Source organism: Dromaius novaehollandiae, chromosome 3 (genome assembly GCF_036370855.1).
Source record: "Dromaius novaehollandiae isolate bDroNov1 chromosome 3, bDroNov1.hap1, whole genome shotgun sequence".
NCBI lineage: Eukaryota > Metazoa > Chordata > Aves > Casuariiformes > Dromaiidae > Dromaius > Dromaius novaehollandiae.
In genome coordinates this window covers 39,859,871-39,887,758 of record NC_088100.1, presented here as the reverse complement: position 1 = coordinate 39,887,758, position 27,888 = coordinate 39,859,871, and positions in this window count along the sequence as shown.

Here is a 27,888-nt window from a genome sequence, read left to right as displayed (position 1 = left end):
CTAATCATTAGCATGGGTCAAATATCATGTTGCTGAGCAAGATGAGACATTGCACAGGGGTGACCACGTGAAGTGAAATTGTTATTGAACTGTCAGTCTCCTCTTTCTTGTGCATTATCTAACTTACAGGGCCAGATTTTAACCATTTATGCCAACCAGGATAGTAGATAAGGCCCTGGGACAGCCTTTGCTCAGAGGGAGGGACAATTTCTCTTCTTCCTTGCCTCCTTCCTTCATGGCAAACTCCTGATTTTGAAAAAATCAGCTACCCAGTTGACACACAAAGACGGACAAAAGGAATAAATGCTCTGTGCTTGAGTGCATTTCAAGTGCTGCCATTTGACATTCTCCATTTTGTTTGCCAGCTTTCATGGGATATAGGTGTGCGTTTTGAAGAAACTCAGCAAATCTGCCCCAGCACAAAGTTCTGCTTCTGCAAACCTATAACTGGTGCACAGCTGGGCCTGCCGGGGCTCAGAAAACACGCTGCATTGGTTTGGGTCCCAGCAGCAGCCCCTTCTCGGGCGCACTAGGGGCTGGGAAATCCCTGAGCAATATGGGGGCTTTTGAGTGTGAAGTTGTGCCAAAGATGAACCTTCCTAAGAACTTCCTTTGTCCTCTTTTTTTCTCTCCCCCACTTCATTCAGCTTCTTTTCACATTCCTCTTTCTTCCCTTACTTTTTATTTCCCTGTGGGCCTTTTAACCTTTACACAGCAATTTTGCTGGAAGAACTATCACAACTTTGGCATTTTAGTCAGCAGAAATCTGTGGGGCAATAAGCTTGTCTATTATAAACAAGAAAGCATGAAGGAGCCAGATAATTTCATTTGCACATTTCTCCATTTTGCCTGGTAGGATAATGATAGGGTTCCAACTGAAAATAAATATTTTGTGCTTTCCAACCTGCCAATGTGTTGTACACAATATATTGAGTTACACTGCATCTTTTTTTTTTTTTTTTTTTTTTGGAAGAGACTGTAAAAATAATATTTGCCTCATTCCTAATTAATTTCTGAGAGAAAAATATTATGATGGGCTAATGGCATGCTTATTTCAAATCATGACATCTACTCATTTCATGTCTTTTGCACTGTATGTGCAAACTATATAATTGCAGATTTGCAAATACAGAAATATGGTAAAAGAAAGTTTCTCTCAAATATACTCATCTGAGAGGAGATAATAGCCCATTGCAGGCTACAGAGATAACAGCTGTAAAAAGAAATGAAGAGAAAATCTTCATCCAGTATTAATGGTGAACCTGAAGGTCTACCAAGTCCACTCAGCCTGAGGCAGCTTAAAAATTTAATAGCACTTTCTTGCAAAAGTCTAAATAAGCCAGCTGTCCTCTAGCAACTTCAAACTCAGGATACTACCTACTATAGAAGTGCCATTCACCTACTATGGACATTGTGTAGCAGCCTATAAGCACTCACCCTGACATCTGCAGGAGAAAACAGCTAGAAAAATGAACAAAGAAGCATAACTCTAGGAAAGTTAACAGCTTTGACAGAGGGATGTTCAATGAGAAAAGAAAAAATACCATTGAAGCTTGCCTTAGTTCAGTAGTAAGGGAAAAAAATCAATTCCCAAAGACATTCTGGGAGTAGTTTTCATCAGTTGTACCCAATTCAGTTGATGCTCAAATTACTGGAATTTGAGCAAACTACTGAAATGTAGTAAAATGTTTGATACATGCCAGAACAATGCTTAGATGCTTTTTAGTGATAATAGATGATGCCAAATCCTCTACAACCCATGTTCAGCCTTCAGAACAGCCACAGGAGTTAAAGAAGAAATATAAAGCTGTGGATCTCAGTCTTAAATTCCAACACACCATTTGGTGTCAGCAAAGATTTGCCATCTGAATGAAAACATACTCTGTTTTACAAGTGATAAAGCAAGACTTCCCATACAGAGCAATGCAAATGGATAGTATTTCTACCGGGAAAGCCATGGATTAGGATGCTCTTTGATAATAATTTCACATTGGTGCCAGCTGCAAGCTTTATTTTCTCTCCACTGAAGTGTCACTTGTACTAGAGCTAATGGTTTGGGAAGCATTTAAAATACCTTTGAAGAAACAATGAAAATGTACACGATCTAAAGTATACAAAGAAGTTATGAGATGACAAATGAAATAAAAAAGTGAGATAGTCTATGAAAAGGGGAAAGTATAGAGAGAAAACCTATGGAGGTGAACACCAAGATTTTTTAACCATTTGACAGTAAATTCCAAAACAGCGGAGTACTGGCAACTTTCATTTTCAGCTGGTTTGGAAGCTCTAAGATACATAAATGTCAGACACAGTTCACACAGCAAACATTTGAAAGCACAAAAATGTTTCTGTCCTAGTGGAACTCAGTTGGTTTAAATGAAAATATTCTCCATTTATAGCAATTTTGAAGGAGCCAGGGTCTCTGCCTAAAAGTGGTTTTGAGAGTTTTGGTAAACAGTTGGAGACCTCTTACTAAAAGATGTCAAAGCAACAAAGTGAAAACAGCTTTCTTAACCTCCTTTAGATATTCTTTACAGAAAAATGGAGAGGCTTCCGCGGGTGCCATTGCTTGGCTTTGAGGAGTATGGGACACTTTAATAACAGGGTAATTAACTAATGATATGAAAATGGAATTGAGTCATGTACTTTCTAAGCAGCTTGATTTCTATTCTTTGAATTTGGAAAGAAACAAAAGACACCATAATAAAAAATTAAAGTAAGCCTGCTGTAATGCTATAGGGCTTTCTTGTCCTTTTTACAGGAACTATGTACTCCTTCACAGAGCCATTGAACAATTTTATGCAGGAGGAACTTTTCTAGCTATTTCTTCCCCTTTCTCCTTCACTCTTCATGTGCTTTGAATTGCTTCCTGCTCCATGGCAGTGTCTGGAAATTAAAACATAAAGGAGAAAAATAGATGCCAATCTAAAAATAACAGCCTGGGAAGAGTAACTTAGTATCCTAGTTACTGTACCAAAGCTGAGAAGCCCCATGGATCAATCTGCATTTTTATTTTTTTTCTAAGAATGGGATTTAGTCCACCTAACTCCAGCTGTCTGAAGTCACTAGGTAGCTCATTCTGTAGAGAATGGGGATAGATACCAGTAAATGTGCATTCAACCCACACTATTACTGTGGGTTGGGAGAGGTTATGTAAATCACCCTGTGAAAGTACTCCCTCCATCCATTGACTTCAGAGGGAGGCTTAGGGACAACTTTAGCCCAGATAGCTATATATGAAATATCTAATACTAGATGAGGTGAATCCCACCTCTCAACAGTGACATGTTTGTGAATAAATGCCATGACAGTGGCGCTAGTGTTAGTACCTGGTGCATCTGAACTCTCCTCCAACCCATTTCACATACATGGCTAAGATCATTATCCTTATTTTTTGGGTCATTTTCACTGTGTTTTGGAGTCTCTTCCTTCCCAGTAACATCCTCTGCTTTATATCATGCTGCTGCCAGCTGCTCACTAGCCCTTTCCTGCGACTGCTTTCCCTGGCCCCCTCCACTACCTCATGAAGGGTTCAAGCCTGATGGCCTATCTTTTCCACTGCCTCTAGAAGTACCTTAAGCTTTACAAAAGGGACTGTTTAAATTTTTGCCGTGGTCCCCTTTAGCTCTGATTCCTGAGATCTCCAGGTTCCAGCTGCAAACTCCTGAGAGCACCTCCAGTGTGGTGTCAGTGACTGCATGCATATTTGTATACCTCAGTTGTATCTATCTGCCTGTACAGTCAGATATGCACACAAATACACTTTTATATGTGCATGAAAATAAAAATTTAGCAAGTGTGTTATAAAGGTCCAAATCCTGCAGACATCCTGGTAGGAGAGGTCAGTATGGGTCCAGGTGCAAAGAGCTGGCTCACAGCTAGCCAGCGTAACCCATGGTCTCTCCACTACTGTTATCCCTGAGACCTTAGAGTACTTCATTCCTGAAGACATGGGAATTTCCAGAGTTTTCAGAGAGCCTGTTTTTTTATACGCACAGCACCCAAGAGGAGTGAGATGGCCATTTCAGTCCATGAGCACTGACAGGCATGAGAGAATCAGTCTGAAATTCAGATAAAAGCCACTGTTGATGAGGCTTAAAAAAACCAAAGCAAACGCGATTGTGCTGAGAGCTTGGATCTGAATGAAATACAGATTCTGGGTTAGAATCAAACACCAAAACTGCTTTGAGGCTCTCAGCCTTGAGAAGGAAGCTACAGAAAATGGGAGAAAGTAGAGTCCTTTTCCGGGATTTTCACTCTCAGAAAAACCAGTGTGTATGAGAAGCAGCAGATGAGCTTCTGATGCTCTTGAAATCGCTTGAAATTCATCATCTGATTTCCCTGAGGAGACTTGGCCTTGAAAGTGCTAGCAGGAAAACCTGAATCCCTGAAAGGATAGAGAGATAGTTCTTTACAAAAACATAAAGAAAGAAAAATTGGTCCTGTGACTGAAGAGCTGAAAAACTGTACCAGCAATTGTAATCTGCGCTGTTCCATTTTTAAGAGCTCAGCAGGCAGCTTTTGTTGAAGCAAATGAGTTTACTGTAGTGTTACCAAAGTGCTGTAGATAATATAAATATAAAATGTGTTTTAGTGGGGAAAAAGATAAATATGGGAGGGGAAAAAAACTGTATTTGAAAGATAACCAAAAGAGTGTCTTTTACTGAAAAGATGCAAAGAAGAGTTTTAAAAAGCACAGAACTTCCTATGCACAACCTTCAGAAACAGAGCAGGTGCAAGCTGTAAAACTGGATGTTTTGTGAACTGATAAGAAGATACTGGCATTTCATCTCTTACTTTTCTGATTTAGGAGTAGAAGCATTCCTATCTGAGCTTTATTTAACATCCAGCATATAACAGTTAAGAGGTCTTAGTACAACACCGCTGGTTAAGATGGGCAGGAGTAAATTTGCTATCTGAGTAGAGAGACCTGTGTCAGAGGGGGCCTGGAAGCTGAAACCCCTGCGTGCAGGTCTCTGACACCTTCAGTAGTCGTCATTGCAAAACAGGGCGAAAGGCACATTAGAAAGGAAGGGATAAACTGGTCAGTGCTCCCCATTCTCGGGTATTGCTACCCCAGCTGAAGGGTATTCAGTTTCCACAGCTCTCAGCTTTGCTTTTATAAGCGAAAATAGTCTGGTGTAGGAAAAAGGTATAAAACCAATCATTCAGGACTGAAATCTTCATTGAGATTTCCCAGAATTCCTATTCTTAAAATAAACTGTTGGGAAACTGTCTTTAAATAACAAGACAAGCTTGACTATCTACACTGGAAAAACTTGCAGATAAAAAGCATAAACTACCCTGCATCGAGACACTAGATTCACTGATACCACAACAAAGTAAATTGTTTCTTTAAATTAAAACCTTACAAACCTAAACATGATACCAGTAATGGCACAGGAAGATGCTAGCCAATAATGAAATGCTTAATGCAAGCTTTTAAAGATACTTTCATAGAATATTTTTAGAAGTATTTTCTTGAATACACATAATCTGATTTAAGAAGACTCACATAAGAGTCCTACATGTTACAGCAGTACAATTAAATATCATTATTGTTGTTCCTTTTGTTGTTGTTGCTGTTCTTTTTAAACCTGCATATTACCAGTGGCTGTCTGTGCCTGTGCAAGGCATGCACAAGAAACCCATAATCAAAACAAACTTTTCAGGACTTATGTGTCAAGACTCATCACCATCTGAATGAGAATCTGGTCCAGTCTTACGACATAATAAAGCAAAGGACTCGACCTATTGCCTGAGAAGTCTGACAGAAATTATTGTGCTTATCCACAAAAAAATCAGTGTTATAAGTAGGGTGGGACCAAAGGAGTCAATAGGCAGAGAAGCATGATGGGAAGAAGTTTTCCAGGTATTAGTTCCTAAGAATGGAATTTGAATGAACATGGAGAAGAATGGATAAATAATACTAATGGTGACAGATGGCAATCTATGAGTAGTGCTTTATTTACTTCAAACATCGGTGACTTTAAAATGTTGCCTCTTTCCAGAAAGCAGCAAATACAAGGGTTTTACTTTATATCCTTTTTCCTGTCAGAAATTGAACTAGTGCCTATGGTGCTGGGTTATTTTCTGGTGTAATTTCTTTGTTTACTGAATATAAAGTCCTCTTTACTTTGAACAGAAATAGTCAAAAACACAAATACAGCAATTTTTCTTTCAGCATTCCAAATGAGATACCCAAACAAAGGAGCCCTGTTAGGCGTAAGTAGCTCCCTTTGCTCTTTACTTTGATCTCCATCCCTCTGCTTTCCACTTCCACCTGGGGAATTCCTGGAATTTGTCCCTTAGAGGTTTTTCACTCTGGCTCAAGAGGCTTTGAAAGCACAGTGCCCTTTTTCTTAAACTGAGCAAAAGCTAGCACAGAAAGGACTTTATGCTAATTCTCCATCTGTGAAATGGCTGGGGTATTCGGAAAATGTCAGACACATTTAAATATGTCCAGTGTCTGCAAGAACCACTGTCCTCTGCTGGTTCCCGTCTGGGGAAAAGGTCTTTCAGAGCTATTCCACATGTCATCCTCAAGGGTCATTTAATGCCACCGTAGGCATCTTTTGGACAATGTTTCTATATGTACCCCCTGTACCCCTCCTCCTCCCTGGCACTTTTGCTATAACAACGGGAAATGTTTTGGAGTTTGCTGGTAATAGAGAGCTCACAGCGAGACGTCAGAAGGATCTTTTCACTTACTGCCTTGCTTCCACTGTGCTCACAGCGTTAATATTGTAATCTCTAGTACACAGAAAGCAACATCAGATAACAACAAGAATCAATTATTATGGGCTTTGGGGCTCACAAAGTCTCTCTGTGAAACAACCAGCCCTTGCAAGACGACGCAAATGTATCATCAAATCCCAAAGAGCCATTTTGATGGCAGTATCTCAGTAGCAGGCAGGAAGGTAACCTATCTGTTAAAAGTTTGTTAAAAGAAAAAAAAGGAAGACTTCTCCAGGAATTAACCCTGAATATTGAATCCTATTCAATAAACACTCATGGAGTTCATATCATGAAGGGAGAGCAGCAAAACAGCCTCAGGTACAGGCTCAAAATAAAGAGGTTTCACGGTGATGGTGTCACACTTCTGAAACTAGCGGTGCGGTGACACCTGCTGATGAACACATACATTGCAAATACTTGTAAGATGAGCGGCTGGCTCACATCCGCATCAAGTGTATTTTTTTTTCTTCCCTTTCTGAACCCACCCAGCCTACAGTATGAGCAAGTGCATGTCCATGGGGTTGGCAAGGTGCAGGTTAAGTGGTCCAACAGCACAGCAGACCCCCCCAACCACTCTCCCCAGCCTGTGCCCAGCTGTACCACTGTTTGGCCTTGAGGAACTCATTTGCCCTCTAAATTTAATGCCAGGCTCTTTCACAGAACTGCCAGCCAGATCAGAAAAATAACATATCCTGAGACAGCCGTGCATGTCGCACTCAGCAAAAATAGCACCCACTTTTGTGGTCTCACAACATGTAAGCCCTTTCTTGATGCAGCTTGAAAATAAAGGAACTGTCTTTGATTGGTTCTCCTGTTAGGTGACAAAAGCTGCAGTTTTAGCTGCCTCACTGTAGCTTTGAGGGCACAGAAAGTTTTCCCAACTCATGCAATTTTTTGCTATTGCATTTTGGCAATGACTGTTACTGTTTTCCATTCTGCTGCAAACTTTGTATTGGCAAACAGACTGCATCTGGGGCAAGGCAGCGTCTCAGCCCATAGCCCACACATACAGCCCTGAAGTCTCTCATTAGAGACTTGCCCTGTTTTGACGGAGGATTCTCCAGGAACTGCGTCTCGATACATGTGGCCTGAGAAGGACACCCACCACCTGGTCCAGAGTCATAGGCTGATTTTGAGCAGATTTGGAGTCAAAGAACGACCAGAAAGCAGCAGGCCAAAGGGAGGAGAAGGACATGCTGCAAGATTGCCCTTCGCAAGGCTCCGCATTTACCTGGGCTTGGCAAGAGACAACCTGCCTGGAAATTTGTGCAGGGTTTCTTTCTGAGAACAGCTGGGGCAACTGAGCTTAGGCAAGCAAACATGCTGCCCCTCCATCTGCCACTGCTGAATTTAGCAGGTTTTCAACTACATGCATCCACTTGTGTGGGTGAAGAGAGCCTTCTTTGAAGAAAGAAGTGGGTCTTTTGCAGTGACATCTAGTGAGAGCTGGTATTTTGTCCTTGTGCTGTGGGAAATGAGTTTTCTCTGATGATGGTTTTTCCTGTCTTTTCATCTGGGAGTTTGTTTTACTTTGATTTATGTAAATACCCAATAACAAGTTACAGAAATGAACTGCTCATAGCAATTTCTGGTGGATTTTGAAATTTCCTTCTGTATCACAGTTTTTGGGATGGGGCTATTTTTTGACAGTTCTTATCTAGCACTGATATGCATCCTTTTTATGATTTCCAATAAAACTGTGCCACCTTTACTCATACTTAAGATACAGTAACATCTACCATCACACTAGCAGGGCGACTGTGTCACAAAATACAGATCACCATGAATAATGTGGCAGAGTTAGTATCTCATTACTGAAAACCTCAGCTTTTTTGATATAGAAATACCCATGAATTTTTTATTATCCCTTTTTCAAATAAAAATGCCTTTGCAATTTGCAATTTTATGAGTTGTTGCAATACTTCCATCTAGCTGATGATGTAAAATTCTGTGCTACCTATTTCAAAGTCCCTCCAATATGTTACACTGTGGCACTTACCACTTTTAAGCTTTCCAGAATGTATTCTACAATAAGTGCCAGCCTCCAGGTTTCTGTTCCTTACCAACAATCTTACCATACAGCTGAAAATCCTTCTCTCCATGTGAGAGCCAATAAGCCTGTCTTACTCAAATATTGACTAGTTAAATCTTACATTTTGCATCAGTACCCTATTTTGGTCTTTTTAATGAGGAAAGAAATTATAAGGTTTTTTTCTATCCTGAGCTCTTTCACCCTCCAAATGAAATTTGAAAGTTATGTTTCTAATTGTTTGCAGTATATCCTGGGGACATATCTCAAGACAAGAGCAGGATTCAGAGACAGCTTTGGAGGGCTGTAAGTACTTGTTCAAACCTGAAAGCAGAGCTTTACTTGGTCCCACTATTTGATGTGCTCTCATCAACCACCAACTGAATATCTCTGTCCTTAACTGTGTGTTCAGACTGCTTTCTACCTCTGCCTTAGTTCATGTGGATGTGTGGGGAAGGCCAGTTACTTCAGTTACTAGTAAGCAAAGTTATTCCATATGCAGCCCATGGATTAGGACTCTGAAGATCTGCATTTGCATCCTTTCTTTCTTGGCTCTACCACTGAGCTTTGCAATGACCCTTGTCAAGTCACTCCCTTGTTAAATCTAACATTACTGCTACTTCTTTCAGTTCTGTCTGTTATTTTCTCAGTTATAAGCAATGCTGTCTATTTTGTCTCAGTACCATGAGCAACACAATGGTGTTCCCACCTCAGGGGGTTTCCAGGCCCTGCTTCGCTATAAAGGAGAGCCCCAGGGAAAGCCACTGAAGAATCAAGGCTTCAGAAGAGAAGAGGGAGCAGTCTAACATAAACGGAATAATCAGGTAACAGACAGTGTTGTCCTAGGACATTTTATAAACATTTGGATCCCAATATCTATTAAAACCTTAAGGGCAATCAGTTGCTGGTGCTATAGGAATTCTATTGCTTTTGACCCAGTGATTGATTAAATGCACAAGAAGAAGCATTCAAGGGCATGTGGCAGAAAAAGGGCACTCTTGCTGTACACTGCTGGGCAGGGTTTAAATCAGTAGGCTGAGATTCTGACTGAGGGATGTCGTATCATCGTGGGTTTGAAATCTAACCTGAACAGGGTTCATCCATCACTGGCACAGTAATAATTTGGGAGGCTCTTCATGCAAAGCTGGTTGGGATCTCTAGGGTGAGAGGAAGCTGAAACCGTTGCTGCAGAAATACAGGATCCCACAAAGCATATCCCATATGCTTTCATAGAGCACACTGAATTCTTCTGAGAGCTAGAGGAAATTCTGCATTAATTGGGGCATTTTGTAACTTATTTATCTTTGGCTTCCTTTCAAATGAGGGTTCAGAGTCTTGGTCCTTTGGGTTCATGCCTTACCCAGAGTGGTGATGTTCCAGCAGTGCACCATACTGGCAGAGAGCTGGGCACTGCTGGTGTTTGCCAGTTGCTCAGTTTTACACACCGACTCATCTGTTTTTTTCTATCATCTCCAGCTACAGACATTGCAGTAAGTGAGATACAGCAACATGCAAGACATGCAAAATCACTCATTTCATGAAATGTTCATTCATTCAGTTCTTTTTCCACTGCACATCTAGATATAGCCAGAGGTTTCAGCTTTTCTCATCCAGCTCACCATGACAGCTTTGAAACCACAATTCTGAGCTATTATGCAGAAAATTCTTATATGCAAAAAAGTTAGCTGGTTACTGCAAGTATCTTCTGGCATATCACTTGGCACCCAACAGTGTCCAGAGAAGGCCTTACTACTGAATTTTCACTGTTTCATTTCGAGAAGAAACTCAGGACCCTTCACAAAATAAAGATGCACAAGTATGACTGTCAGCTCTGCAGTATTGTGTAAATGTATAATTAGACCACAAAAAACATTTTTATTACGCTCCTTTTAATGTGTTGAGAAACATGCCATTTCATTTAATTTGCCAGTAAAATCTCCACAGTGAAATAGATGCTCTTCTTGGTTTTTTTGTTGGAAAGGTGCCAGGACAACCTTCTTGTCTTTACAGATTCAGTTCAATACTGACACTTTCTCTTTTTCAATACCTCCTAAAGCCAAGAGTGGCTCTAATACTTGCCATAAAAAATGAAAGCTGGTTACAGGAATGAAATACCACATCCATTTCAAGTCTAACTTGCATACAGTTCCATGAGATGTATCTGGATGTTTATATGCCAGTTTGTTAGAATTGCACAGTATTCATTTATTGTCTTCCTTCTGCTTTGTTTCACATTTCTCAGTATATATGCATTTGTCTTGTTTTTTAACATGCAAGTTTGGAGCTTGTGATTTTTTTTAAGTGCTCCTGCAGCTTGACCAAAATTACTTACAAAACTGCTAATGACCTTAAATGGAAGATAAGCCCCTTGGTGCATTTGAAAATCCTGCGAAGCATCTTTCTTCCTCTTCGGAAAGGCAGAATGCCTTTGCAAATCAGGCCCCTGAGCCTTTGGGGGGACAAAGGGACAAAGAACATGTGTATCTGCTCAGATAAACCATCCATTGCTTTTTTGACTCAGTCTGCAGCATCAGGCTGTAGCTAAGGCTCTGATATACCTGAACCCTTCCCATGCAGAGCACCACTGTTGGGTTAAACCATGACCTACAGCCCTCCAAGTCTGGTGCCACAGGAGAAAGCCAAGCAAAAACCAGTAAACATGCCGAAGAACAGAGAAAAACATCCCCCAAAAGAAGTGTGTGCTGGACCAGCTTTGAAGGGAGCTGCACTGATCCTGTAGCAGAGATATAAATATTCTCCTCTTAGTCAGCACAGATATAAATACGATGAATTGTCATGATGCTAAATCTGCTTGTGCCTCAAAACTTCATCAATGATGCATCCTCCCCCCCCCCCAGCTGGTCTAGTTGCTCCTTCAGAAACCAAAATATCCCTCATCATAGCAAGATTTCAGCAATCAAGAGACAGCGATTCCACTTCTGGCCACCTTCAGTAAAGCATTAGTTATTTGCTTCTTCAAAATTATCCAAATAATTAAACAACACAATCGTCTCTGTGAAAGATTCATATTGAATTCCTTCCCTACCCTGCCAAAGAAGGTGTTATCTGCAAGAGCTGTGTCTTCCCTCTTCCAGCTTTTTTCTGTGTCTCTAGTGACATCTAAACCATCTTCATTACGGTGTCCTTGGCAATTGTACAAGAAAAATAATTATTTCAGTATTTATCTTCATTGCTTAAATGCTTCTTGGGAGAAGCAAGATGCCTTGTCTTAATTCTCTGGCATTAATTAGAATGAATGCACAGTTTCCTATTAATTTATATTTTTGTACTTCTTTCAAAGGCCTCATCTTGCCTACCTAATTGTACAGCAGCTGAAAAGGAACACGCAGCATTCAAAATACATTGTAAATTCCCTTTTTCCTGATTGGGGATCTACTTAGGGAGAGACACAGGTCACAACGAATATTTGTTAGAATGTGTGTTATTAATTAAGCTGTGATTTTTAGTAAAATCCAGGTGTTACTGTTAATAGTAGGTTCCTATTCATGCAGTGCACTCGGCTGTTCCATCACACGTTCTCTCAGCACACACGCACACGTGCACACCCACACGTGCACACACACACACACACACACACACACGCACACATGCAAACACTCACTGCCAGATCTCAGCAACAGCGGGGAGGCCAATGCCAGCTCGTCGTTCAGAGGCAGAGGGCTGTATTGACACACCAGTGGCTTTGAGGTGCATGTTTAGAAAGTCCCGCAGTGTCCCTGGTTTCATCAGGTGTATATACATATGTCTGTAACTCTGTAGTCTTGTCTGCACGTAGCAGCCGCCACCTTTTTGGATGTGGCCCGAGTTACGCAGCTCGTTGATGCAAGCGTGTGCAGGTGGCCTTGTACAGATTTGGAGACTCTTGGTCTCCAGAGTTTATCAGTTCTTGCAGATTCAACGACATCTCTAGACCTGATCAGTTAATGGGAAACTTTGCACACTGCCTCTCAGCACTCACTTTTCCTTTCTCTGGCCTTGTGTTTTCCAGTAACTATTTCTCTGGCTGCAGACATGTGGACCTATGGAGCACGCGTACATCAGCTCCCATGGAAGAGGGCTTTTAGGGCAAATTTCAATCTTGAGGAGAGCACAGCTTTGCAAACACAGAATGACTACAACTGAATTAAACAGCAAGGCTCAAAAGGGATATTTTCTAAGGATTAAAAACTTTATGTAGCCATACACATACAGAAATATAATGAAAATAGCCTAAACATAATAACAAGGAAAATCATCCAGGTGAGCAGTCCAGCTCCCTAGCTGGCTGGTGGGTTTGGAGGCCGGGAGGAGAGCCAGGCAGCTGGGGCAGCCGGCTGAGCACCCACCTGAACAGCTGGGTTCTCGTCCTGCTTCAGGATTTGGGGAGCTGGGCAGGACAGGAGGCACCAGGTGTGCAGAAAGTTGGCCCAGCTGGAAGGGCTGCCCCTTTGCTTGGTCACCAGCCCATTCCCAGAGCCCATTTAATGTTGTCAAATTAGCATTTTCCAGCGGAAGTTATGAATATTTCTGCCCAGCCTGAGGGTTGGGTGTTATATCAGCTTCATGCCTTGCCATGTTCATTCACTACCTAGTGCCCCCTTTCCTGCTTTTGTAAGTTAACAGGCATGTCTGATCTCCCTGTGGCTGAGCATGTTTTATGGGAACACTGGGAAGCAATGCTCTTAGCAAGGATAATTACTGCATTCAGTAGTGCAGAGCTGTAAATTCAGGAACAATATCACATCTCCGGCAGTAGATCTCTCAAGGGAATTTTATGCACTGTGCCTGTGCAAGGCATCGAAATGTACTTTAACTGATAAGAAATATAGCATTCATTGGCTTCCTGAGGACACTGTACAAGTCAAACGCTTGCAGTTTTCTTAAAGTTGCTTCCAAGAGGTAAGTCCTCATTCTGAAAGGTCTCATGCTTCACTGGCATTATAAGGAAAGTCCCATGAAAGCCAAAAAGACTAGATTCAAGCTTGCCACCGGCATAAGGCAGTGACTTGTACTGAAAACCTGCTTTCTTTGCACTGGACCAGAGCAGCCCTGGCAGAGCCGCCCCGTCGGCACCTGCAGGCAGCAGCGTGCTGCTGGGGCCAGCAGAGAGCAACGCACTCTGGCTCTGAGCTTTGGGAAGCCATTATTTGCTTTATATGTCCCTTAGCTTTAAGAGACCTTACCTTCCAAGTTTTTCAGAGCAGTGCTGATTTTTTACGTTATATGCTTATACTTGAGATACTTGAAGAGGCTATTTCTTTCTCCTCGGTCTGTGCAAATGGCACAGCAAACGAGCCAGTACTGAGACATTTCACATCTATTCAGGCAGGCGTCGCATGACTACTGCCCGATTTTCTGTGCCATTTGCATCTTGCTGAGAACAGGCAAAGGCACAAGGTGGCCTGTCGGGTCACAGCATTGCACCATCAGTCCGAAGAGTCAGCAGCAGAGCCCAAAGCCTCCCTGGAGCCAAGGGGACTAAGATAGTGGGCACTCTGCAGTTTCTCCACCCCTTGCTTTTCACTGCTTTGTAACCACTGGAGCTAGGAAGAGAAGAGAAAAAATATCTAGACTGGAGGAGGGAAAAGCCATCTTTTCCAAGGTGCCCTGCTGGTGATTTCCCAAGCGGCAAGAAACAGATCAGAGAAAGCTGGCAGCCTATGGAGTTTGCAAGGATTTCTTTTCCCTCTCACTCAAAAACCTCATCACAAAATGCTGCAGTTTCTGTTCCTTCATTTTCTCTTTTGTTTTTTAGAAAATTATTGTGGAGATCGCAGTTGGTGATTATAACAGCTACACTTCATCCAGAATTATCACATGAAGCATTTTCTGAGTAGACAAGCTGAAGTAGGGAGAGCCACTGTGCACATACAGGTAGGCAAGTCAGGAGCTGACCTGTGAACAGGTAAGAGAGGAGTTCGTTGAGGACTTAATGCCAGAGCAAGAGGCTGTGTGTCATTTTCAAGGGCTTTGGGCACACATGTGTGCATGTGTGTGAGCTATTGCAGCTAGGATAATTTTAGAAGTAGGCAGCAGAAGCATAAGAAAACCAAGGTCGACCTGAGAAAAGTGCAACTGTCAGAAAAAAAACTAAAGGAAACTGCTTTGGGGTCACCGTGCTGCCTGAAAATAGATTTGAAAAATTGAGCGAGGAAATGGCCTCCGGGCATTCATAGCTACTATGCTCAGCAAGACACGCACTTGCACACTTGGTAAATTAAAAGGCAGCACCAAAGAGCATCCCTGATTTCATGATCAAGTTCTTCTCCCCATGGAAACAAACATCCCACCCGTCGGCTAAGTGCTTAGAAGGAAAGTCTAGCAGGAAGCCACCTCATTTCCCACCGCTGTTAAGATGCCTCCTGTCCTTCAGCTCCACTTTCCACCCTCCTTCCCCTCTTCTCTAATTTGCACACGATTTCTCGAAGGAAGCCCCTTCCTGCACAGGGGCATGCTGACATCTGTCATGCAGCAGTGCACTTTGGCGGTTTCTCTGTGCTATGCTCCAGGTGCAGCGTCCAGGACCTGCTCCTTCAAGGGGCATCTGCAGCCCCTAGCCTCCATCGCCTGCCGGAGCTGCCCTTCTCACCACTTTGGCTACCACACCAGTGTGGGCACCTGGCTTTTTGTGGCACACGCTGCAGCGCAATGCTGAGGGCAGCCTAAAAGAGACAACTTGAATACCCATTTGCATGATGGCCTCACCATGCTTGTCAGCCATCTCCTCCTCTCTCCCTTCTCCATTGGTAGTACTGTTTCCTTATTTTTCTTACCTCCTAACCTAGTTTTATCCTGTTTTATATTGGTTTAGTTTGCAGGAGAAACTGCAAATCAAACCAATTTTATTCTAATAAAGTAGGTTCACCCCACTTTACCCAGTTTAGGATTTTTTTACATGATCTGAATTAAATTAGCAGACTACCCCTTTCAAGACAAGGAATCAGCATTCAGCAGCATCGCAGAGCACCAGATTTCTCTAGCACATGATATAGATAATACATTCATAACTATTTCACACAGTGAATATAAGCATAATTAATTTCTATAGGGTTTTTTTTAATTTGTTTCTTGTGTGTGTATATTTCAGCCCACATGAAAAGAAAGAAAAAAGCTTGACAACAAGATCAATTTGAAAACACACTACACAGTGCTAAGTGGAAATCCTGTTTGCACATTCTCTGCTATGGACAAATCCTTATCATGTAGGGTCCTGCCAATAGTGAATGGAAATCTCTTATTATGAGTCAGTGATTACAGTATGGTGTTGTCTTATTGATATCAAGGTACATCCTACCAGCAAAACCAACTCCAGTCTCTTTGCTACCATACCAAAATTAAAACATATCGTGTCTCTTTTTGTTGAACAAGCTTGTCTTTATCAAAGTATTGTTGACAGTCATTATGAATCCTCCCACCATTTGATTAGTATCATCAAAGACCGAATGGTGACAGGCAGAGCAGAAGATGAACTGATAAAGTTCAGACAGTCACTACAGAAAAAGGAAGGAATGTCAAGTGAATATAATATTCAAACTGTCACAGATCAGGAAAAGCTGGGGCTGGTACAGAGAGCTTCAGCTCAGAGCAGAATGGCCTGGAAAGCATATAGTTTCACTTAGTTCGAATGCAGCAAAAATCTAGAAAAACTTGGGGCTGCAGCCTTGTACTTGGTCTGAGCTAACCTTCAAAGCAAAGTTTGTTAATGCGATTGATCACTATGAAAAACGTTCGTCTTGGCTGCCTGGCTGCTTCTTGAATTCTCACAGGTCTCGCATGTGGTGTGGAGCAGACCTGCCACCCAGGAGCCCACAGAAGCCTGGGAACGGCCCAGTATTTCCCCAGCAAGCAAGATAAATGGGGGAAGAGTGGGAAGGTAGATGGCCTTCACCTCTTGTGTTTGCTGCGCACAGCATGAGAGCCCGCAATACTCAGCATGAAGGCAGGGCTCCCAGCTGACAGCTGGTTTAATCAAAACTTTCCTCCGCTGTTTTCTACCACCAGTGATTTGCTTCAATGCTGCAGGATCGCTGTGTCTCGCAGCACCCCAAAAGCAAAGGAGTCTGGCACCTCTGTGAAAGGTCCTTGAGGTCCTCACTGCCGAGGAGATGGTGGGAGGCTGTGAGCCGGCATCCGGCACGAGTTCCTGGCACGGCGAGAGCCCGCGGGGCAGCAGCGCAAATGTCCCTCTGGCTGGGGCACTGCTGCAGCCCCGGGCAGCCCTGCTCGGGAGAAAGTTGATGTCTCACTTTCTTCCCATCCAATTGCCACCTGCTCTCACACCGCGCTTCCTGGCTGATTGGCAGTGCAATCTGAGTCGGCGTGAGAGGCAGGCTAATATTCCTCTTCCTGCAGATTTCCAGTACGTCTTTCCCCAAAGGGAGGCTGGGTTTGCTTTGGTTTGTTTTTTAATTCAGCTGTGTCTCACGTGCTCACCTAAGGCAGTTTCTAGAACGTATTTTGACTTGAATTTAGAACATGTAGAGCCTATTTTGACAGGAATTTAAATGTGTTAAGAGAGATTATTCCTTTCTTTGCTCTACTTCACTGAATAGATTCTGTGAATGGAGCAATTTCAGGACTAATCCCATGGTTAGGACATTTCCCTGAGCTACAGACTTGAATCTCTTCAGTCTGAGCGGGACCGAACGCGCTGCCTCTCTCCTCCTGAACACGCGCTTTGGCCCCTGACACGAAAGACTGTGAGGGACAGCTGAGGACCACTGCTCCCACTGCCGACACCGCCTGTTTCTCCACCCAGCCGCAGCGTTGCTGTCATTCGAAGACCAGTACTCATCACCCGGATAGGCAGAAAGACTGACTGCAGTTTTCCTGGAAGAGGTCCCACAACCCGAAACGAGAGGAGGGCTTGGGGGCGAGGCAGGAAGGGGGGGTGAAAGGCAGAGCCGAAGGACTCATTTTTCTCACGCTCTGCAGATACTCCGCTGCAGATCAGCTCCCTGTGGCTCCCACGCTTGGGCCTGCAAAGCCGTGGAGGGAGGCTTGGCACACTGCGGGCAGGGGAAAATGTTCTTGGCACCCTCCAGGTAGAGGTTTGCATAGTCCTGCTGGGTGTAAGCACTGTATGGCAGAGCAACAAGATACAGGTCAGTTAACAGGAGCCATCTCCTAAGGCTTGGGAAAGGCTTCTGGTCAGCAGCACCTTGATCCAACACAAAACCAGGCTGCCAGCACAAGGGACCATCCTGCGACCCACCTGTGCCCCACCACTTGTTCCCGTGTGCTCAGTGCACTGAGCTGCATCAGGAAACTCCTGCACCAAAAACTAACCCACAGTAACAGCACAGCAGGTTGTCAGCAGGATCGGTTTCCAGGCCCAACTCCCCAGCCAGGCCCATGATCCTTGCTCCCGTGCAAAAGAGATTGGGGGAAAGGTTGCTCCCTATTTCTAGCAGCTGAGCGAATTTAGGCCAGAATAAATCAGCTGTGAAACCACAGCCGGTGTCATGCAGGCCATGGGCTTCCCTTGGCGAGGGCCACAGAGGCTAAAGCACTTGAGTTTGTGCACGTCAGAGGCAGAAAATACCAGAGGCAGAAAACCAAAAGGAAATCGAAAGCAAGGAAAGCTGCAGGTATTGAGGGATGCAAGCCTGAGTGCAAGCCCAGCTCAGAAGAGAGAAAGAAGCTGGTCCTTGATGCTCAGGGCTGGCTGGGCCAGAAAACTGAGAACCTCCGTTCTTTGATTCCCATCATGTTCAGGACTTTGTGGACACTTTTTGCAAATAAAAACTATGGTTAAAGAAATGACTGATTCATGGATCAGTTTTTCCTGATGATGGAAACAACCCAGCGTGGCTCCAGCTATCAGCAAATTGCTCAGAGTTCCAGGGCCACAATTGCATTAAGCAGAAAGCTGGAAACCACGAAAAAAAACATAAATTGTGCTTATGGACTTCAGTACTTATATAAATTGTTTCCAATGCATGAAACATTAAGGCTGTTTTAAAGAAATATGAAGAAATTTCAAGAGAGGCTGAGAGAATGTGATGTCTTCAAGGTCCGTGCCTGATATTCCACACATAATAGGAAGAAATAAGAGACAGAACAAATGTGATGTAGGCACTTATATCCCAAGAGATTTGAAAAGTGTCTGTGTTAAGTCACTTGGAAAATCTCGTGAAATTAGATAAGTCAATGGCAAAAAATGTTTTTGTACAAAGCAAGGAGGCAGGGACAGGGAGAAAGATTTATGCACAAAATAGAAATGTGAATAAAAGAAAGACAAATGCTGGATTGAAACAAGTGAACAGTCACTGTCAGACCATACCGTCTTTTGTTTAAATGAAAAGCAAGTGGATGTTATAATATAGCTTTAACTTGCAAACGTGGCTTTTAAACACAGACTACTCTTGGGAAGGAAGAGCGGGGAAAACCTAGTGCACAGAGACTGTTAGAAAGATATATTATGCAGTGATTTGGTTTAAGGCTAATCAGTCAGTGGAAACCTTTCCTCTCTTTCAGGTGGCTTGTGTGTCACATTGCAGATCCTCCTCCGGGAAGCTAATGAAAGAGGATCAAAAGTGTGGGGGATTTTCTAGAGGAAAACGGACATGTGAGCAATCCAGCCCTAATGCTAATAGCAAGAGTGTGAAAGTAGGTTTTGCGGCCTACCGGTAAGGTTACTAGAGGGCATGCAACGTGGTGAGAAACTGTCCTTGGAAGGAGAAAAACAACTCCCAGGAAAGACAACTCCCAGATGTTCAGTGAGAAATTTACAGGCTTAGGTAATTTCTTTGCCTCCTCGGAGACAGTAAATGCTATCCAATCATATACTGTTTAGATGTACGTACTAAATGAACATGTACCAATCACTGTATAGTTTGATTCACGGGATCACTGTTAAGGCATATAAAAGATGCTATTCGGGCTTAATAAAGTGTCAGCATTTAATCATATTGATTGGCGTGCTGTCCGTTTATCTCCCGCACAAAAGTACCAACAAGCATGATGCGAGCTGGTGTGGAAAACTGATCATAGGCAAATTCTTTGGGCAGAACCCGACCTCCCATGCAATCAGCAACAAAACTGCTGCTGACTTCAGTGTGATCACTCAGGACTCATGAGAAGTGTGTAGTTAATACTTTCCTGGGCTGGGATTTTTAGCCAACAGTAAAACAGGCATTACAAGGGTATTCACTGAAAACTGCACACCAGCAAGGCAAAGTATGGGTTGTCCAGGGCCAGCAGTGGGTATAGCAGGACAACAGAGGTGAGACCTAAAGGAAGAAGCTTAGTGAATGCAATTTGTGAAAATGTCTCCCAAGGCCACACAGCTTCCTTTTCAGCTTTATATTGCCAATTCATATTCCATATAGAATACAGGCAGAGGTGAGACAATACCAGATATTTGCATACGTGACACTAGAGATTTGCACTACAGCCATGAAGGCACTTTAAGCTTGTCAATGTACAGGACACTTTTCTACACTACAGTCTAGCCTGAAGGGCAATTTATGCCCAGATGTCTCACCACTAGTGTCTTTCTAGCAGGTCCCTACCAAATTTCACCCCAAATTGCTTGCCTCCAGAGAACAGCATTGAGCTGCCTGTATGCTCATGCTCTTAACAAGAGCAAGAGATAAATGGATTAGTGTAACCCTGAGGTAACAACAAAGAGGAGCTCCATATCCTCAGTCTTTCTCTGCACTCCTTCTGGAAAAAGTGAGTGTTTCCTGTGGGTATGGCAGAGGCCTGATCATAGACAGAACAGAAAGAGCTGCAAAAGCCAAGTGGGTCTTAAAAGTTTTACATTTCCTAGGCTTCACAAGTACAAAAGCAGACAAGTGGAATGAGGTGAACTTTGTGATCTTATTTCCTTGAATATGTTTCATATTTCATTTTTATTTCCTGGGAAGGAGAAATACAGAAAGTCAGTCCACATTCATCTATGTCATGCGAAGGTCCAGTCCTTACTAACATAAGAGTAGAAGGACAAGCGCTTTTTGGTATAATTACTTTGCATCAGCAATTTCGTTTTATCATAGCTGATGTAAGTCAAAGCAAGTGAAAGGCATCTGAGAAGGTAACATGAAAATAACATGGCACATGAAAGGCTTCAGCTTTCTCGAAGATAGAGTCTGTCATCTTTATCTGACACTAATTGGAAGCTTTTTCAATATCGCAATGAAATTCTGCCCTTGGCTACCTGCCCATAAATCTTTCTGACATTTTTCAGTGGGATCTGGAGGCAAATAATTTGAGGGCAGAATTTGATAGGGAACTGGTAGAAGGACATCAGCGGGGGACAAACCCTCCTGGGAATTCATTTCCTGTCCTTACACAGGCAAATGTGTTCACCACAAAGACACCAGTTCTGGGGTCTGGATCTGGGGTGAAGGGAGATGTGAGAACATTTGCTAGTTGTGGTACAGATGGGCTTCAGTTTGGGTCTGATTTTCATTTGCTTGGTAACTTCTGGAGGTGGGCTGAGAAGAGCTTGCTCATTTTACTACTGTTGTTTACACTATAATTTCAGTACAGTTCAAAAGTGTTTACACTTTCGGATTGCTGCTCTTATTCTTAATATCTACTTTCAAATACTGCATTTGAGTTACGTATTTGGTTGGGGGGGGTCTGTGGTTATACTGTGTCTAGGAGAATGACTTACGGTTCCTTTAGTTCATAGAAAAGTGATGCACTGAAGTTAAAAATGCATCTTTAGCTTTCAAACCATCTTTCACATTTCCCAATGTGCTTATTTGTTTAAGCTTAGTTACATACACAACATCTCCCATCTCCCCAAGCACCAGTTACATGGATTTACCATATTTCAGTTCCCTTTCTTTGCACACTGTATTAGGGACTGTGTTGCTCACTGAAAACATCTTCTATCAGCATTTTAATCAATAGGATGTGCCTCTATCACACAGACCTTCTCATTTACCATTTATTTATGTACTATTTCCATTTTAGAAAGCCCTCCCTCTTCCATCACACTCCCCAACATCCAGATAACAGTAAACTCTACATCTGCTGCTGTCCTTAATGCAGTTGCCAGACAGATCTGGACAGTGACGAGTAAGCAAGTCTGGGGTTTGCCCTTTTCAAGCTAGCCCACTATAATCTTTTGTTAAAGGGGGGTTACAGCCAAAATGCATGGAGCACATTTGGGTGAGCAGGGCACTAAGTAGCAATGCAATGTTGCTAGCAGAGCAGGACATAGGACAGGGATCGCGGCTACAGCGGGCTTTGGGTGAGCAGACATCAACATCTCACTGAATGCAAAATCACTGAGACATCTAGCCCTCATGCAGGCTTCCTGCTTGCAGGGCAGACTGGGACACTGACACAACCTCACAGACTGGTTTCTGTCATGTTAACACATAGTTTAGGAATAGCTCAGGGCTTGCTGCCTCTGGTAATGCTAGCTTACCTCTCTCACACTAAACAGTGTTCACATATTTTTATCACTACAGTATCACAGTAAGGATACTTAAGCAATTTCTGAATTCCTGCTTCTACCATGCATTGCAAACAGAGAATGTGTTTGCTGGTCAGTATTCAGCCTAAGGCTGTGTGTACTCTTCACAGGCATGACAGCTGCTGGCTGGGTGTGCAGACTGCGCTGGAACAAAGGATCTCCAAAGTAGTATTGCTTCAACCCAAGAAAACAAGACAGGTGAGCAAGAAATTCATATTCTCTACACATCCATCTGAGGGCAGAATTCTAAAAGTGGGGAATTCTAATTTCCACTGATTTCCATTGAACCAAGCTTCTGACCCAGAGCAGCTTGAGTCTTAGTCAAGCCTGCAATTCTTCCTGCTGTCTCGGTGACAGGTCTTTGCCACATGTCATGTAGCTAAAGCAGCACTAAATGCCTGTTGTCTGGGGATTAAGCACAAGAACCACTCAGAACAAGTATTGGGCAGTGTTTACCCCTTGCACTGGCTACACTACATCTACATAAGAGACTTTCATCCTATGAGACAGGATGTTTATTCTCCCCTTGCCTCACAGGAGCGTTTTTCCCTCTCTTGACATTGACAGTGCCTGCATTTAGAAGCAAACCTGCAGTATTGCCTTGTCAGACCCACAGTGTTCACCTGGCAATTCACATGAGTGGGTCCTGGAGCACAACTCTTTAATAGTGTCCTACGTAAACCTGAAGATAGGAATGCAAAACAAACAAATTATTAGTCAGCTGTTGTATGTAGTTTGTCAATTAGTTTTGGATTTCTGATGGCTGGCATAACTTCTTATTTCCTTTTGGCCAGCCAAAATCTAGCCTCCTGAGTTTCCTATAAAAACAGAAACAAAATACCTCTTAAAAATGAGAGTATATCTGAAGAGGAAAACAGCATCAAGTGGTGAAATAGCCTCACCCACTCAAGCCAAAACTGTGGACCTATGGGCCAGAAAGGGAATTTTAAAGAAAAGTTATTTTGGGTACAGGATGAATGTCAGTCTTATTTCAACATTACTCTCTCCTATAGGATGCAATTGAGCCTACTTCCCATAATTGCCACAGCTCAGCTAAAATGTTGCCCATTATGTGCAACATGCTGAGAGGAATTCTATAAATATCTGAAAACCAACAGGGAAATAGTGGCACAATTAAATAAGGACACTCCAAAGAACTATCTGTGCAAGTGGGTATGGCCATACATCTATTTCTTTTGCTTCATTAGAGTGTCTTCCACACTGGGAGTCACAGGATTGTATTAAAACTCATGTGCCTAAATTGCAAGCCTGCTAAAAGGAGGCACAAATAGCAATTCAGGGAAGGAGGCTCAGGTAACTGACACAAACAAGCAAACATCCATGGACAACTGCAGAGGACCGCCAGTGTGAAAAGGCCCAACACGGTATGGACTGGGATACCAGGTTTTACAACTGCACTCATGTAAGACAAAGGAAGGTTTGCTATTGACTTAATGACTTCAGTGCTTTCACTGATTTTTGTTGTAGTTAATCTGTGGTCATACTGTGAATTAAAGAAGAAGTCCAATAGGAATAGCCTAGAAGGCATTTCGCTCCAGAGCTGAGAATGAAAAAAATTTATACATACATACATACATACACACACACACACACACACACACATATATATATATATAAAATGGTGTAATTAAATACTGAATCAGATCATTGTATACAAGGGAGTTGAATTAAAATAATGCAAGCAACCATAATTCTGGCATCTTGTAACCTGTTCATTCTGTTCTTTTATATAGTCTTTATTAAGGACTGGTGAACAGGCATAGATCATAATCATCTAACTGACAGTCATTTGCTGACAAATGATTCCTGAAAGTCAATGCAGTTTCCGTGCTGGTCCCTGAATTACTGGCATGCTATTAAGGGCCAGAGGAACTCAGGAAAAATACAGGGGATAAAACTGGAATCTCCACTGTGTCTCTGCTGAGTTGGCTAAAGCATTTGATATTCTCAGTCAGAGATCCTTAGCAAACTGGGCTGTTGTGATAGACTCAGTAACATCAGCTTTTCTTGATACTGTGAGAGCCCATGTAATACAAAACAGATCTCCTTTCAAAAAGGAATCTAATTAGGCTATGTATTTTGGTTTGCCTTTAGATTTCAGAAGTAGTGACTCCAGGCTTCTCTGCTTCTGTACATTATTTACAGCACTGGCAAGCCCTTGTGGGAAAATAGCAAGCTGAAATCCAAATCTCTGATAACCACAGAGGCCCTTGGTCAGGAGCTCTCTTTATTCCATGGTCCTGGAACAACTGAATGTTCAACAGAGAATTTTCAGGTTATTATGCATGAGTTTGTAGTGGCATCCATATTCTTTGGCTTTGTTACCCAGAGAACAGAGGTCATGTTTCCATCTGCCCCCAGAGTTGCTTTCTCAGACCACAGTTACTGAAACAAGACTCAGAATGGTGGCCTGGTTTCTCTGCCTTGGCAGCATCCTTTCTGTATCAACAGTCATCCATGATAAAATATCTGTCCACATTTCTGAAACAAAATCATCCACTGGTGTTTGCAAAGTCATACCTGGAGAGAATGAGGATCCAACTCTTCTCCCCTGATTTCTACAGTGAGACTTCCTTCCTTGAAGCTTTTCAGAAGAGTGCCAGTAATACCAAAGACAAGTTTTGGATCAAAACATCTAGAGGTAAACACAGCCAAGGCCTGTAAGGTGAAGCTAAGCTCATCATAAGTGAATCAGCTACCATCCTGCAATTACTGAAAGTCCACCTACCCACCTAGCCTCAGTTTTGTGTAAAATGGACAGTTTCACACATGTAGTCAAATTATAACCTATTGAAGGAATTGGAGGACCACAGTTCTGTATTACTTTGCTGCTGTACAGGGCAGGCTGCAAGGCAAAATCAAGTTTGGCTATTATCATTTATATACTACTATAGTTCATAGCCCAAAGGTGAGTCAGGGTCTTTTCACAGGGGGTTTTATATGAACACAGAATGAAAAGATAATCCTTGCCTCCAATTGCAGTTTAGCTTCAAGGCTGTTTTTGCATTGAGTTCAGCCTGAAACAACAGCTGGTAGAAGTTCTTGCTGTCCGGTGATGGGACTGGGGTGGTCTTGGTGCACATCCCAGCTCACAGGTGTGCACATTATCACAATACCCTTTTTGGCTTCCACAGAAGGCTCTCCATGCTGTCAGAGACATTCAGAGGTCTGAAAAGATGACCTCTGCCAAGAACAAAGTCCTTTGACAAGCATCAGTCCCTTGGAAGGAGAGATGTCATGCTTTGGGGCCACCAGGGACACCTTAGGGAGCTTGGGGGTGCACTTACGGCATGTGTCTCTTACGGCATGTGCTGTCTTCTCCTTGATTTTTAGTTCAAGGGGGAAAGCAAAAGCATTGCATTGCCATGAGAGCAGGCACAGGGAAGAAGCTGAAAATACTGTGGGATATGTGAAAGAGAGGAAGGGCAGCAGAGGTGTTGTGGGTTCAGGGGAGGCCTGTCAAGGGCTGGGGGTGCCGGGATCCTGCAGTGCAGAGAGTGGGAGGAGAAGGGGAGAACAACCTGGTCCTGAGATGACTGTGGTGGGAGCGTAAGTAAAACCACTTTCTTTTGGATTAAATGCAGAATGTTCCTGAGGTAATACCTATTGTCATTTATGCTCATCATGCACAGCGTCCTTTCGAGGGTGATTTCTGTCATCATTTATATGATTAGATCAGGGCTTATGAGAGAAATGGTGTCTTATTTAACATTACAGCTGACCTTTTATCTGTATTTCAGGCACTTTATTGCAGTTTATAATTGATACAAAATTGAAGATGCACTTGGTTAAAAAAACAGTCCAGACTGTCTCCAGAACAGACATTTTGTGCTTGATCTCTTCAGTGCTCCTAATTCAATCTTCTACTTTTTAAATCTTTCAAATCTAGTTATGTCCTAATGCTGCCTGCTTTAGGTTACAAACCTAAATGATTAGCACTGCAAAGACAACTAGCAAATATATTCCGGAATGAGTCTCATGCTTTTCTCCCTCAAACTTATACTCATTTATCAATGAGAGAAAAAGGGGGAAAAAAATAGAGTGTATTGTGTCACTAAGCATTGTCTTTTATGGAGACAAGCGCTATTCTTATAGCAAGAGCAGGCTATAACAATATTTGTATACAGAAATAGCTACCAACAGAAACATATTGGCTGTTAATAATTTTGGTTTTCATGAAAGGCTTAAGTTCTCCTTTTTTGCAGCAATAAAAAGTACCTTTATTAAGCTCCAGTGAAGTTTCATTGCTGCTCTGCAAATAAGTTTTTCAAAACTTCCTCCTGTTTCAGTTCCACTTCCAACCCACTGTATGTCAGCGTATGAAAGCTTCTTGTAAAGTGGCAGATAAAGTTATGGCAAACAAAGTATTGTAGATCATATTATTTGTCCTAACCTCAGTTACATGCCATGAATATATTTGATGTCCTATTTCTTCTGATCTAAATTTCTGGTGCCTATTTCAGAATTAATTATCTGTGACTCTAGGATTTCACCACTTGTTGATGTAACCAGTTCATGTGCCCTGCTCCAAGAGACTCACATCCAGTACATCTCATATTTCCTATGCCTACCTGCACAATTCAATCTATGAAGGCTTTTGTTTTTCAGTTGTAGATTCCGTTACTCCATTTCATAATGTTGACCAAAACTATGCTTTTTCCTTTTGCCTTTCATTTCTCAATGGCCCGTTTTAATATACTTTTATGAAATCACACAGAATCACACACAGAATGGTTGAGGTTAGAAGGGACCTCTGGATATCATCTAGCCCAACCCCCCTGCTCAAGCCAGGTAACCTACAGCACGTTGCACAGCATCGCATCTAGGTGGGGTTTGAGTATCTCCAGAGAAGGAGACTCCACAAGCTCTCTGGGCAACCTGTTCTACTGCTCTGTCACCCTCACAGGAAAGAAGTTTTTCCACATGTTCAGATGGAACTTGCTGTGTTTCAGTTTCTGCCCGATGCCTCTCGTCCTATCGCTGGGCACCACTGAAGAGAGTCTAGTCTCAGCCTCTCTGCACCTTCCCTTCAGATACTTACACACATTGATAAGATCCCCTCCCAGTCTTCTCTTCTCCAGGCTGAGCAGTTCCAGCGATTTCAGCCTTTCTTCACAGGGGAGATGCTTCAGTCCTTTCAGCATTTTCGTAGCCCTTCATTGCGCATGCTCCTGTAGTGCCATGTCTTTCTTGTATTGGGGAGCCCAGAACAGGACCCAGCACTGCAGGTGTGGCCTCACCAGGGCTGAGGAGAGGGGGAGGATCACCTCCCTCGACCTGCTGTCAATGCTCTGCCTAATGCACCCCAGGATACCGTTGGCCTTCTTGGCCACAAGGGCACACTGTTGACTAATGGTCAATGGGTTGTCCATTAGGACTCCCAGGTCCTTCTTCACAGAGCTGCTTTCCAGCAGGTCAGCCCCCAGCCTGTACTGGTGCATGGGGTTATTCCTCCCTAGGTGCAGGACCCTGCACTTGCCTTTGTTGAACTTCATGAGGTTCCTCTCCGCCTCACTCTCCAGCCTGTCCAGGTCTCTCTGAATAGCAGCACAGCCCTTTGCTGTATCAGCTACTCCTCCCAGGTTTGTATCATCAGCAAACTTGCTGAGGGTGCACTCTGTCCCTTCATCCAGGTCACTGATGAAGAAGCTGAACAAGACTG